A 15,251-nucleotide genomic window follows, 5' to 3' on the forward strand; every position below is an offset into this window, starting at 1 on the left:
CGTACACAAAAGAAAGGGAAAATCAAGATTTCAAATATTGGGAATCTTGGTCCAAGACACCAAATCTTGCAGCCAAAGCGCATTGGATCTCCATTACGAGTATCAACGATTCAATTTCGGTAGGAGATGGATCACAAGCCCAAATTCTTGAGGGCAAGGCCCAATAAGAAGATTCCAAGCCCAATCAAGAAATCCACCCATACTTAGTTGAAAATCAGGCCAAATTGTCAAAGTGGCCCAAGTTGTAAAGTTTTATTTTTATTTATTTATTTATTTATTTTATTTAGTTTAAATTTTTATATTCAGTCCAAGAGTCCCAAATAAAAGACCCTTGGCCGAATTTCCATATTAAAATAATTAGGAGTTTTTTTTAGTTTTAGTTTTAGTGTTCTAATTAAATTAGGAAAACATTTGAAAGGCCTATTTATATGGCTTGGCCAGCCACCCTACATTACATTACAATTACATTGAAAATTTCAGATTTAATTTGAGTGAAAATTCTCTTTGAGTTCTTCAAGGATTTTCTCTTGAGTTTTCTTTAGAAGTTGTTTTAACAATCTTTTTGATTGTGGGAGCCATCTTCAACCTTCTTCTTGCCATTGATATTCTTTGGAGGGGAGATTAGAGCCGTTTGAAGGGAGTTGTGAGATCTTTCGAGATTTCAAGGCTTCTTAGGACTTATCTTTTAATTTCTTACTGTCAATTCTTTCTTTATTTCTACTTGTGCTGAATCATTATCTAATCTATTTTCTGTTCTTATTGTGTTTTCAGCCTTTTTCTATCTTAAGGAATCAGCCCAAAAATTCCCAATTTCTAGGGTTTTTCCATACTCTTTTTGGGTGAAATTAGATTGTCAAAATTTGGGGAAAACTATCTTGGTGTTCAATTGGGCAGAATCACAATCTCCTTGAGGGTTTCAAGAACCCTAACACTTATTTCTATTCTCAATTTGATTCTTTGCTGATTTGGGGATTTTATTTCAGATCTAAAAATTCAAAAATCTAATCTTTTAATTTTCTGTTTCGTTTCAGATCTAATTGTTTAGGGTTTTCGTAGGAGTTTCTCGTGACTTGGCAACTCGATCTTGGTCCGCGCGCAACCCCGTATCAAGAACCCTCGGAAGACTATGCCTTAAAATTTCCAGAAGTAGGCTAAGACTGACTATTGGAAAAAGCTAAGATTCATTCTATATATGAAGCTAGGAATGAGTTAAAAGTGCGCAAGGAAATTCAGTAGAGACGTGCAAACCCAACTAAGTGAAATTAATAAAAAGGATGTGAAAATCCAAGTCAATCTATTCCATTTTAATGGTGAAGCCCAGAAATCCTTGACTACTCTTGACAATTCAAAGCATACAATAATTCTTATGAATGAGGATATTAGTTCAAATAATAGTTGAGGATCAAAATTTACACGATGATTCAGAGGAAAATTTTTGAAATTAGAGGGTTGTCGACCTCAGCACCTCCTAACATAATTAAAAAAGAAGGAAGATCAATGAACACACCAATAACCAGTGAGGATAAGCAGCATGATGTTGAAGTTAGTAACCTAGTTCCATTTAAGGCATGAATGTTTTCTATTACAAATTCCTATTCACAAACAATGGAAATGGGTAAAGAGAAGCTCGTTCTTGACATTTTTGGGGCATAGGTAAAACAATAAAATGGGGTTTTAGGTTCTTTAAATATTAGAGGAAAAATTTTTTAAGACCCCTAAAAGTTGGTAAAAAAATTTAGGGGCCCTTAAAAGCGAAAAGAAAAAAATTTTGAGGCCTCTTAAAAGTTGCTAATTTTTATTTTTACTTTTAAAAGTTAAAAAAAACTAGACCCCTTTTAACCTTGAACCCTAAGTGGCCGCACCTCCAGACGACCCCAGGGCCAAGAGTGGGTAAAGATCAAATAAATATAAAAACTTGGGGAGCAGATACCATCTAGCCAGTGGAGGATTAATTCTCTCAATTGGGTATTGATTTCTTTTTATTACGATTATTATTTATTTTTGTAATTAAATTCAAAATTTTACTTTAAATTGAAAGGAATGTGGTCACCCATGGTTTGATAGATTTGTCAAATAATATTGTAGAGTTTAAGCTAGATGTAATCACCTTTTTTTCATACTAGAACTAGTGGCCATCCAACTGATAGATTTAGTTTTAAACTAGGCTTTAGTTTTTCCCACTGTATCAAGGCTAGAGGTTTTGCTGGTGGAATTTGGTTGTCTTGGAATAATAATATACATGTTAAGGTTATTTATAATTATAACTAGTTTGTTTATTATGTTGGAACATTTTCAAAGTATTTATAATGTTCCAATAGTTATAACTGAAAAGTTACAAATGATCCAATAATAATGTCACTCGTTAATTAAGCAAAAGTTGTCACTATTTATAGTGATCAATTATGTCTCTTGTCATCAAAAGTTATACACTTAATTAAAAACAAATGGTCATAATTATTAAAGTTGATACCTATTAAACAACTTGAATAGTTATGTTTGTGGTTAAAGATATGACTAGTCGTTTGGGTAGTTGTGTTCCTATGAAGAGACATGAGACCTCCTGTAAATAGGAGAGGAATTTCATTTATTGGACACATCTAAAAATATAGAAAAAAGTTTCTTTATGATCTCCCATCATCTTTTATATTCTTAGATTATTCTATAACGAATTACCAAATAGAAATTGATATCCTTATTATGCTCCGCTCAATGGATTGTTTTCATCAGTGCAAAACGTAGATAGTTATTAGGATTCATTGTATCCTTGAGGTTTATTTACAAGTAACTCTTTTGTACACCATATATAAGTGGGGGAGAATAGAGCCTTAAAGAAAGTAGCATTGCTACATGCCTTGAAGCCTTTGTTAATTTCTTGTAAGTTTATTTTTATCTCTACTCACTAACAATTTTAAGGTTCTATTTTCACAATCTATGAGAAATTAAAGAAGGTTTGTCTATTTACTACCCATTCACATGCTACTACATACATGGTACTATGAGGATGGATATTGACAATTGTGGTTTCATAAAGATCAATGGTCTTGTCAAATTTTAATTTAGAAGAAATCTTTCTCGCAAGAAAAGGTATATCAAACTTTTTGTTTTACTCTTATTGCATAATTAGATTTCAATTGTTATGTGTTTATTTTATTGCATTATGTAAAATATGTGGGTACTTGACCGCCTTCGGACGTATTAACATCCAAAGTGTGAATACTACAGTAAAAGACATATAAATGATGATGTATCCGCAAGTATGTGGGTCCAATTGTAATATAGTTACAACGGAGTAGGTAAGTACTCCGAAAATCATACCCAAGGGAGGCTCGTCCTATATCAATCTTAACTTAAACATCAAAAGATCTAATTAGTACTCAAAAAAGGTTATATTATGCAAATATAAATAAAAGAAGCTTTTGGAATTTTTATAAAAATAATAATAAATAAATAAATATCAAGAGATTGAAAAGTAGAATTAATTAAATTTGGTTATGGGTGATTGCTCGCTTCGGTAATCTTCATCAATTGTCGCTTCGGGTTCCTTGTCAATCAACTAGTTGATTTCCTAGCAGGATCTTCTGATACGTCCACTAAAATAACAAGTTAACAAGGACTATTTATCTTTCGACCTCACAGTCTAGACTGGCTTAGGGTGAAGGTGTTCATGAATAGACCATACCAATTTTTGGTTAATTCCTACCTTGATGACTTCATATGGTCGTCAGGTATAGTGTTTAGGTTTTTCCTTTTCCAAATAGCTAATTCATTGAGTAACCCTAATTTGTATTTAGAATGAAAGCAAATCCACAAGTTTTGATTGTATCCACAAATCAGATCCCCCGAAACAAAACCAAAAACAAACTGAAAATAAATCTAAAACTTAAGAAAAGAGAAAAGTTAAAATGGAATTAAAAGAAAAATTCTAAGCTAAGTAATTGATGTCCATAATGTGTGACAAATGAGCCTATTTATACAGGTGGCCATCGTCCTTAACCCTAGGTTAACAGACATTCTCAAGCTTTAAATTTGATTGTGTGGATCAAAATGTGCTTGGCTCATGTTAATTCTCGCTCGAAGTTGATGTCGCGGCACATTAAGACCTATGTCACGACATAGAAGTCAGTATACTCTTCTTGGGATGTCGTCAAGGGTATGTCGCGACACCCTTAGGTAGTGTCGCAACATCGAAGGCAGTCTCAGAATTTTTTCATTTTGTTCCTTATGTTACGACATCGAACCGTGCATGTTATAACATAGTGACCGGTATTAGTTTAACACACATTCTAATGATCTCCTTCAACTTACAAAGTTCATTAGTTCACCCCTAGGCCTCATTCAGCCCCTGAGGTCAATAAAAGACTCGATTTGCATATTTTATTGAATTTAGTTAAACTTGCTAAAATATAGTTAAAACCAAATAATAATGCTTGTTTTCAAGCTCCTAAAGTGCGTATGAAATAACAATGTGAATGCTATTTGGTTCATTTACATGATGGACATGATTTTGATTATAGTCAGAAAATAATTGATAATATCTATGATGAAGGGTGAATAAATGTGTGATTTTATAGTCACGTGATTGGACAACTGATAGTCCTTTAATATGACTATAATGTTACACCATTGTATATATAAGGTGTGTGGAGAAAAATAATATTATTTGACTATGAATACAAAAAAAAAGTTTTAAAGTCATCTACTGACTTTGAAAAGAAACTATGAAAAATAACAAATACGTTTTCTAGTTTCACCAAGGGATTTGAGGCCTTTTTACAACTTACTTGGTGAAAAAGACATGATGTATGGTTTTATATATTTGGTGATTGTGAATTAATTTCTTAGATATCAAGTAATAAATAAAGTAGCCAAATATGAAATTGTCATGATACAAAAAGATAAAGTGATCACTATAATTTCACAATAGTAGAAAGGATATACTTGATAGCATTCTTTTGCGAAAGAATCGATAATTAAACATGGTAGGGATGTTGGTCTTATGAATTTTCAAGACACAAATAAATATAAAGTTTCACCATATGGTATAGATAATCAACATATTGAAAATTTGGGATCAGATATGAGCCCATAATATTTGAGTCGCCCATGATGGAAACTCGACTCAACGCTTGGCATAACGTCAAGTCCTGAATTCAATGAGACAAAGTACATCATCAATAAGTGACTTCTAACACTATAAAAATACTAATATCATCCCAATATGAAAAGTGCTAGGTACCCATAATGATAAAGGGAAAAATGAGTATTCTACTCTTAATAGACCAATAACATAAATGTGTTAGAGTGTTATAATTACGGGAACACTCTCGATGGGATCTACCTATGTGAGTGGAAGTGTGGTTACTTCTAAGAGCTCAAGGGCTTGGCTTTAGTAGCACTCATGAAAAGAGTTTACAAACACATGGTCATAATAGTGTCCCTGGATATTGTGCATTGACTAGTATTGAAATAATTGTATGAGATATGTTTGGCTAATCAAATGGAATAATTGGTTCAAAGCATAGCTTACCGTGCAATTTTGATTAACTTTAACATGTTTTCACTAAGTGAAGGTTCAATCGTAAAACACATTTATTTATGCAATCTAGAAATTTTGAAAATAAGAGAGATTGTTGGAAAATTTTTAAAATATTTATAATGTTCTAATAGTTATAACTGAAAAGTTACAAGTGATTCAAAAATAATGTCACTTGGTAATTAAGCAAAGTTGTCACTATGCATAGTGATCTATTATGTCTCTTGTCATCAAAAGTTATATCACTTAATTAATAACAAAGGGTCAAAATTATTCATGTTGATACCTATTGAATAATTATGTTTGTGGTTAAAGATATGACCATTCGTTTAGGTAGTTATGTCCCTATGAAGAGAAGTGAGAGCTCCTATAAATAGGAGAAGAATTTCATTTGTTGGACACATATAGAAACATAGAAAAATGTTTTTTTATGATCTTCCACAATCTTTTATATTCTTAGATTATTCTATAAAGAATTACTAGAGAAATTCTTTATCGAAATTTATATCCTTGTTATGCTCCGCTCAGTGCTTAGTGGATTGTTTCCGTCAATGCAAAATGTAGAAAGTCATTAAGCTTCATTGTATCCTTGAGGTTTATTTGTTAGCAACTATTTTTCACATCATATGTAGATGGAGGCGAATAGAACCTTAAAGAAAGTGGCAATACTACACACCTTGAAGCCTCCGTTAACTTCTCATAAATTTATTTTATCCCCACTCATTAACACATTATACTTTAAAATTGCCTAATAATTTGCAGTGCTTTTACTTGATGTTTATTTTTTAGACAAGAAATACAAAAAGAATGCTAGAAAAAGTAGAGGTATACAAATTTTTCAATATAGTCAAGGCTTGTATGATATGGGGTTTAAAGGGTGAAAGTTTACCTGGAAGGTTTGATAGAGCTATATGTAATACAAATTGAGATGAGTTGATGCCAGAAACCACTATTTTTCATTTTCCTAAATTAAAATATGATCATCATCCACAACTATTGGAATTGGGAACAATAGTAATACAGACCCGAAAAGGCTGTTTTGTTCCTTTTTAGGATCGTTATCTCACTGCCTTTTTAAGGAGTTGGTTAAGGAAAAATGGGTGGAAAAGGACTCAATTTTGATAATGATCACTAAATTTACCAATGTTGTCAAAGTCTAGAATGTGATGTGTTTGGTTGGTAACTTGGAGAGAAAAAAAAGGAAGGTAGTTGCAAGATTGAAAGGGTTCAATCTGCCATGGAAAAATATTGTAAATAAAAAAGGTAGAAGATTTAGATAAGAAAATTTGATAAGAATGGGAGGATGCCATAAATAAAGAAGATTTACTTTAACAACAAAAGTTTAGATTAGAATGGCTTACTTACAGGGAGAGAAACACGAAGCACTTCCATAACCATGCACTTATTCATAGAAAAGACAATAAAGTGAAATCACTTCAACTAGGGATGAGATATGGTACAATGATAAGGAGAAACTAGAGACAACCACTTTACAATGCTTTAGCACCCTGAATTCAAAATAGGGGAGAGTTGAGGGTAATTTTCGATAAAATGGATGTTTATAAAAATTAGATAAAAAGATATGAAAATCCTAAATTTTGAGGTTACCAATGAAGGAACAAGAGTTGCTCTATTTGACATGACACCTTTGGAAGCATCAGGCATCGATGATCTGCAAGAGTAGTTCTATTGGTGTCAAACCAAAGAAATAAAGCAAAAAACAGATGAAAACGAGCAAGCGAGGAAGCAAGAGTAGACAACACAAACAATGCTTAGCGTTTTAAGAAGACTTCTTGGAGCACATTATTTGCAACAATTTGTTGAAGGTTATAGAACGTAAGAAATTTGTGAATTTTTTTTTATGCTGCATGAAATTATTGCCAATTGCTTGGCTTTGTCCAAGCTTATTGGTAACAATCCAAGTTCAAGTAAGGGAGCCAAGTGAAAAGTCGATAAACAAGTTGGATGGTTGCCATTAAATTGGATTGGATAAAAATTAATATTGATGGAGCAATCAAAAAGGCATTATGACTATTAGGGGTGTGCACAATTCAGGTAAAACTGAAAAAATTCAGTTAACCGACCGAATTCGATTAATCAGTCGGTTAACCGAATTTTTTCGCTCGGGGGTCGGTTAATAATTTTTTGAATTTTCAATTAACTGTTAATTCGGTTCGAAACAGGTCGGTTAACCTAATATTTTCGGCTAACCAAAAAAATAATAAATAAAATTATAATATATAAATAGCCTACTATTTAGTATTTACCCAAACCCAATCCAACATAAAATCCAATCTAATATATTTAAACCCAAGTGGCCAACCCAACCCAACCCAGTTACCTAACTTAATTACCCAACCCAATACAAATAATTTAATAAATAAAAATAAAAATCTAAAAGTAAAAGTCTAGTAAAACTAAAACACCCCTACTCACTACTCACACTCACACAGACAATAGAAAAAAAAACCCTAACTTTTCAAGTTTGAAATCCCTAATTGAAAATTTGAAATCTCTCAAAACCTTCAAAATCTCCCAAAACCTTCAAAAATATCATAGCTGCTGGAGGCTGGAGCTACGGCTGGCCACAACCCGCTGGTGTTGTCGTCGAAGCATGAAAGCAGGCAAGCAGCTCTATTACCTGTACTCGACTCCAGGTAAGAAAACTCTTTGTTTTCTTGATTTTTGAGGTATCTTATGATCTTATTTAATATTTTTATAATGATATTTAATCATATTTGTATTTAAAATTTAAAATCAGGTATCAATATACAGTTTATTAAGTATAATGATTTTTTTAAAAACCTAAAAAATATATTTTCATTATTGTATTTATAAATATAAATATGACTGTGCCTGTTGGCTATTGCATTCTTATTTTAATAAACACACTATATTTACAAACTATGGCCTATGGATATTGTTTAGGTGTTTCCTTATTTACAAACTTCTAATTAAGTTTATTTAGTTTAAGATTCATTGATTTATTGTTGTAATTTTTGCTTATTTTTATTTGTTGTCAAAGGTAAATTATCCTATTAACTGTAATTTATTGCTGTAAATTATTTTTATTACTGTAATTTATTTAGTTTAAGATTAATTGATTCATTGAGATTTGTATGTATGTGTTGTAAAAAAAAAGATTTATGTGGGCTTTATCTCAAAAGAATATAAATAATTCTTATAATATTAATTTTAGTTGTAAAATCCAAGAAATGTTGTGTTTAGGCCAAGTCAAGGATTGCATTAAATTCCCACCTGACCTGTTGACTTGGGTTCATACATGAGGACCATTAAAGAAATAGTTAGAAATTTGAAGTTCAATCAAAATTGATTATTTAATTGGTTTAAAAGCTATGTCCATATTTTTAAATTTATTTCAAACCTTTTGGACTGTAAAAAAAAGGATACAGTTATAGAAAAGAAATATTATTCATCATCACCCAACATTGGTTATAGAAGTAAAGCATACATAGAAAGGTAGAAGTAAAACGTTTCTTTTATTCTCTAAAATTCATCCTTATCTGTGCCTGCATTAATATATTTTTTTTCCTATTAACTATTTTTTTAACAAATTGGTTTCTTGTCTGCAAAAATTTATTAGACATGGATAAAAGCAGAATTTATTTCTCTAAAACTCAACATCAAAATATGTTTAATATTATAAATATATTTTAATTTATTATGTAATTTTTTTCTTGCAGAATGTCCACCGAACCAACATCTATTGAGGGTAGTGTTACACCTCTTACTTCGATAGATTCTGAAAATTCGGGAGTTGGAGCTTCAAGCCAAGCAAATGTGACTACTGGGAAAAGAAAAGTCACTCCTTAAAGGTCAGAAATTTGGTCTCACTTCACTAAGATTATTAATAGTGAAGGTGCAAGTAAGGCTAAATGTAATTATTGTCAAAAGGAATTTTGTTGTGATGTGAAAAAAAATGGTACAGGGTCATTGAAATATCATATTGGTTCATGTAAGAAAAATCCTAGCAATGTTGTTGACCCTAGTCAAGGACAACTAGTTTTACCTAGAAAGGGAGTTGAAGGGGGGCATCTTTCAACTTGGAGATTTGATCAAGAAGCATGTAAGAAAGAATTAGTAAAAATGATTGTGATTAATGAATTACCTTTCAAGTTTGTTGAAAGTGAAGGCTTTAAGAAATTTATGTTTGTGGCATGTCCTAGGTTTCATATTCCTTCACGAACTACTATGACTAGGGATGTTTATCAATTGTATTTAGATGAAAGGGTCAAGATAAAACAACTTTTGAGAAGTTCTTGTTCTAGAGTTTGCTTAACTACTGACACATGGACTTCTTTGCAAAGAGTTAATTATTTGTGTATCACTGCTCACTTTATTGATAACGATTGGAAATTGAATAAAAAGATTTTAAACTTTTGTCTAATTTCTAGTCATAAGTGTGAGTCCATTGGGATGGTGATTGAGAAATGCTTGTTGAATTGGGGGATTGATAAGTTGCTTACTGTTACTGTTGATAATGCAAGTTCAAATGATGTTGCTATTGGTTATTTGAGAAAGAAATTTAACCTCGAGGGGGTTTAGTTCAAAATGGTAAATATCTTCATATGAGATGCATGGCACACATTGTGAATTTGATTGTTGTTGAAGGCTTAAAGGAAATGAATAAATCTGTTGAACTTGTTAAGGGGGCTGTTAGATATGTGAGACAATCTTCAGCTAGATTACAAAAGTTTAAGGAGTGTGTTGTAGTGGAAAAGATAGAGTGCAAGAAGATGTTGTGTCAAGAAGATGTTGTGTCTTGATGTTTGTACTAGGTGGAACTCGACCTACTTAATGTTAGACATTGCTCAAAACTTTGAGAGAGTTTTTGAGAGATTTGAGGAGCAAGATACAAACTTTAGGGCTGAACTTGAAAGGGGAGAGGGTTGGCCTAGTGTGGATGATTGGGCTAATATTAGCAACTTGAGGGATTTCTTGGAACACTTTTATGAAGTCACTTTGCGTATATCTGGCACTTCGTATGTCACGTCTAATAATTTTTTTAACAAGCTTTCTGAAATTGATATTCTTTTACGAGATGCTTAATTAAATAGTAATGTTGATTTCAATGTTATGGCCATCAAGATGAAAGAGAAGTATGATAAGTATTGGGGTGATATTGATAAGATGAATTTGCTTATGTTTGTTGCTTGTGTTTTAGATCTTAGACAAAAACTAAAGTATCTTGAATTTGCACTTAGTGAAATGTCTAATTCTAAAAAAGCTTGTGAAATGATGCACAAATTGAAGGAATCTTTGTATGAATTGTTTGATGGATATAAGCCTCTTCATTGTACTTGTAGCCAATCGAGTGTGCCAACACATGTTTCTCTCAGTGAACCACAACAAAAAGTGAAAAGGCGAATGCAAGCTTTATATAAAAAGCGTGAGTTGGAAATTGGTGGTGAGGATAAAACATCTGAGTTGGATAAATATCTAGTTGAGGCTAATGAGGATTTTTTTTGAATATTTTGATATTTTATTGTGGTGGAAAGTGAACAGCCCTAGATTTCTGATTCTTTCAAAAATGGCAAGAGATGTGTTAGCTATACCGGTTTCTATGGTTACTTCAGAGTCTGCATTTAGCACTGGGGGACGTGTGCTTGATCAATATAAGAGTTCTTTAACTCTTAAAATTGTACAAGCTCTTGTGTGTACTCAAGATTGGATTTCGAAAATCATCTTCACAAGAAGACATCAAAAAGATTGAAGAACAAATCCAAGAGCTTGACATGATTGAAAATGGTATATTTGTTGTTTTATTTTAATGGTTTCAATTTTTTTACCATATCACTCATACTTATTTAATTGATTTCATGTTTAGACTTTTCTTGGAATGCATCAGAGCTTACCCTAAAGTCATGAGTTTTCGTGCGTTGAAAGGTATCTTACTATCTTATTCTTGTTAACTTACAATCTATTCATTTGTTAATATTATTTGATTTTTTTTAAATGCGTATATTTTTATTAAATGTTATTTTTTTACACATGTATTTTTTGTAGGTTTAATGCAAATGGAGATTTTTTGGAGAGAAGAAATGGATACAAATGGAGAATATTAAAGACTTACATTTCAATTATGTGTTAATTTCAATACTTATGTATGTAGTGATTTAATACTAATATATATTGGGTGAAAATGTGTTGAGACAAATGAGTTTCTCAATATATTTATCTTATGAATATATTAGTGCCAGGCACAAACGTAAGGGCTAGGAAAAAGATGGTAACGCTGTCAAAAAATTTCTAAGGGAGTGGGAAAAAGGGATTTGGGTTAGTTGAGCCCTTTTTCATTTTTTGCTTTTGTTTTTGTTAATTCAGTTAATTCAGTTAATTCAGTTAATTTGGTTAATTTTTATACTTATTTTAACCAAAAATAAAAAATATAAATTTCGGTTAATTCGGTTAACTGACCGAATTAGCCGAAAAAATTTCGGGTCGGTTAATTTTTTTGAAAAAATTTCGGTTCGGTTAACGGTTAAAAATTTTGAAGGGTCGGTTAATTCGGTTAATGCTATTTCGGGTATGTTAACCGAATGAACACCCCTAATGACTATTGTGCATAGAAAAAGTACTTCGCAGCTCAAATCATATTTGGATTGTTGGTTTCAATAGAAATGCGAGAATTTGTTTGATCACCCAAATAATTTGTAGGCATCTTACAATAGATTAAATCTAGCATGGGATATAATTGATTAATATTAGCATGGGAGATAAGCTTCAGGAAAATCGTGCTCAAGATGAGTAACTAATTAGTAGTAAATATGCTTAATGGAATGACGAAAAATGCTAATAGAATTTCCTTAGAAGCATCTAGGAATTGAAGAAAAGACAATGGGATGTGAAAAACCAACCATGTCTTCAAATAAGCAAATTTGATAGCTAAATACATGGCAAGGAACTTCAACGATGATTCGTAAAAAATTCATGTCTTTTCTGCCCCACTGATTACTTTTTGACATATATTACATAGTGATAGTATCGGGATTTCATATGAGAGAGAATGTTTTTAGTTTTAGTTTGTTGTAACTTACTAGGGATGACAAAAAAAAATCCAATAGGGCTTGAATCGTTAGGGTCAATTTTTATTTTTATTTTGAAAAATCAAGTTCAATGCGGGTCAGATTGGGTGAAATTAGTAAAATAATCAGGTGAGGTTTGAGGTAAACCCACCCAAGATATAAACAAAAATACCTCTAATATACACACATATATTTTATTTTTTATTTGAACAAATAAACATATAAATATATTAAGTTTTAAGTCTAAACATAAATTAATATAAGTCTAAACATAAAAATAAAATCTTATTTGCTTCAAAATAAAATAATAAAACAATTAAAAATGTATTCTTATTTGCTTTAAAATAAAAAAATAAATTAAATTTAGGCCGGGATAGGGAGGGGAGGAATCAAGCCTTCTATTAAATTTTAGGTTAGGGTTCAGACAATTTTTTCCTTAAGAGTCAGGTACAGGCAAGTTCTAATTCGAGTCAAGCAAGTTTCAAGTTGAGTCGGACAAAAATCTATCCCTTCCTGCCCTATTGCCATCCCTATAACTGGCCATAATTTTGACTTTTTTTATACAATTCAAGTTCAAACTCACACAACCACATACACACGCTACACTATACTACCACACAAAGAAACCTATGAATCAAACATTGTATCTAGCATTGATTAACCCACTTTAGCCAATGAGCCTACTACTTGGGTTCAATTCTTACATATTTAATCTAATTGATAATTTGAAAAATAATATCGAACAAAAAATAATATATCCACCAATATGACACATACTTGTGCTAATTTAAATTCTTAATTTTTTTTTATAATTGTAACCAGATGAAAGTGAAGAAAAGCATGGTTGGAAGGGGGAAAGTAGATAAACTAAGTACATATGTAACTAAATTTAACATAAAATGTTAAAAGTAAATCAATTGCTAGTTGCAAATAGAAGAATGTTTGGCAATTTCAGACTTCGAAATGGATAAAGCAATTTTTATTGCTTGCAATGCAAAGGAGATTATTCACAAATGTTAAGCTTTCTAGGAGAAAGCTATAAAATGGCCTTTCTTGCCACCTTTGCTGGTAACGTGGAGTCCATTTGCACATTCTAAGAAATTGTATAATGGCAAAAGAAACTTGGAGAGAGTTTGGTCTGGAAGTACTACTATCTAATGTCTTTGGTGCAAGTCTTAACAATTGGATTAGACAACACAAACAATGCTCAGCATTTTAAGAAGACTTCTTAGAGCACATTATTGCCACAATTTATTCGAGGTTATGGAACGTAAGAAATTTGTGAATATTTTCTATAGAGAATCATAATGTGGATGAAATTATTGCCAATTGTCTAGCTTGGTCCAAGCTTATTAGTAACAATACATGTTCAAGTAAGGGAGGTAAGTGCAAAGTCGTTAAACAAGTTGGATTGTTACTATCACAGCCGTAAATATTAAAGGATAAATGCAGCAGTAATTCGGGGTATCAAATTATAAAACTTTCTGTGTATGGGGGTCTTAGTGTAGTTACATGAATCTTGTTAATTGAGTGGTAATTAGTTAGATTTCAACTATTAGTTGTACAACTTTAGAACTAATTTATTTAGTGGGAAATATTATGATTAAGTGTATTAATAGTATTGGCTGACTTGGGATTAGGGGAACCAATAGTGAAAAGATTACATAACGGGCGAAATTTTTCATTATTAATTTTTCTTTTTTTCATCTTTTTCTCTGGTTTATTCTGTAAGAAAGAAAATTAAAGAGCAATTTGCATGAAGGAGAGAATCTAAGATGTTAGCCTAAATAATTGAGAAGCAAAATGGTAATCTTTCTAACTTTTTCATAGCTTTCGATCAAAGAAAAAAGGACAATCTGCGAATTTCAACATAATTTATTGTGAATTGTAATTGTTTAAGTAGTAGTTAACATTTATAAGTCCTCTATATGCATATAAATTAAGGTTTTATTACATATGTATGCCTTTGTTTTGATCTTTATATTGTTATCATACTTAGCTAACCAAGAAGGAGAAGGCCAAAGGCATAAAAGGAAGGCTAAGCAGGTGTAAGTTGTGTCGACTCCAAGTATTTTGCTAGTGAGTTTTCTAAACTCAATTCCTTAGTGTTGTATTATGTATATGTAACAGCCCAACTTTCAGTGGTGTCTAAAATAGTGGTTTGAAACCACCAAATCCGACAAGTGAGCTAAAAAATTTTATTATTTAATATTTATGAGTCAAAAATAATTTTAGGAGAATTTTTTAAATAGTAAATTTTGTGTTATAAGAATTTATTAAGTTATGTGGTTTAGAAAATGAGGTATCGAGACCTCGATTTTATAAGCTGAGCCATAATTATTTTTATAAATATTTACAGAGTGTCATTAAGTTAGTATTACAGTTCCATTAGAAAATTTTTAACGTTTTGGTTGTTAATTGATTAAAAATGACTAAATTGTAAAAGGTGCAAAACTTGCTAATTAAAGAAATACTTATTAAATAGCTCAAGTGATAAATAAGGAAGGACTAAAGGCAAATTTCCACACAAAGGATAGCTGAGGCAGCATAAGCAGAGAAATAACAAGTTAGTGTGAACTAAGGGTAAATTTGTAATTAAAGTAAAATTAGGAAAAATAAAACAAATAAGTGGTTGGAAGAATTTCTAGACATTTCTTCATCAATCTTCAGCC

The 15,251-nt window shown here is 31.3% G+C and overlaps 1 long non-coding RNA gene across 1 annotated transcript; it reads left to right on the forward strand.

The window, feature by feature from the left end:
• Nucleotides 1–6,855: 6,855 nt before the first annotated feature.
• Nucleotides 6,856–9,806, forward strand: LOC121210856 (uncharacterized). Its single transcript, XR_005906108.1, has 2 exons — nucleotides 6,856–8,190; nucleotides 9,238–9,806. It is a non-coding gene; the product is annotated as an uncharacterized lncRNA (long non-coding RNA).
• The last annotated feature ends 5,445 nt before the right edge of the window (nucleotides 9,807–15,251 follow it).

This window comes from Gossypium hirsutum, chromosome A12 (genome assembly GCF_007990345.1).
Source record: "Gossypium hirsutum isolate 1008001.06 chromosome A12, Gossypium_hirsutum_v2.1, whole genome shotgun sequence".
NCBI lineage: Eukaryota > Viridiplantae > Streptophyta > Magnoliopsida > Malvales > Malvaceae > Gossypium > Gossypium hirsutum.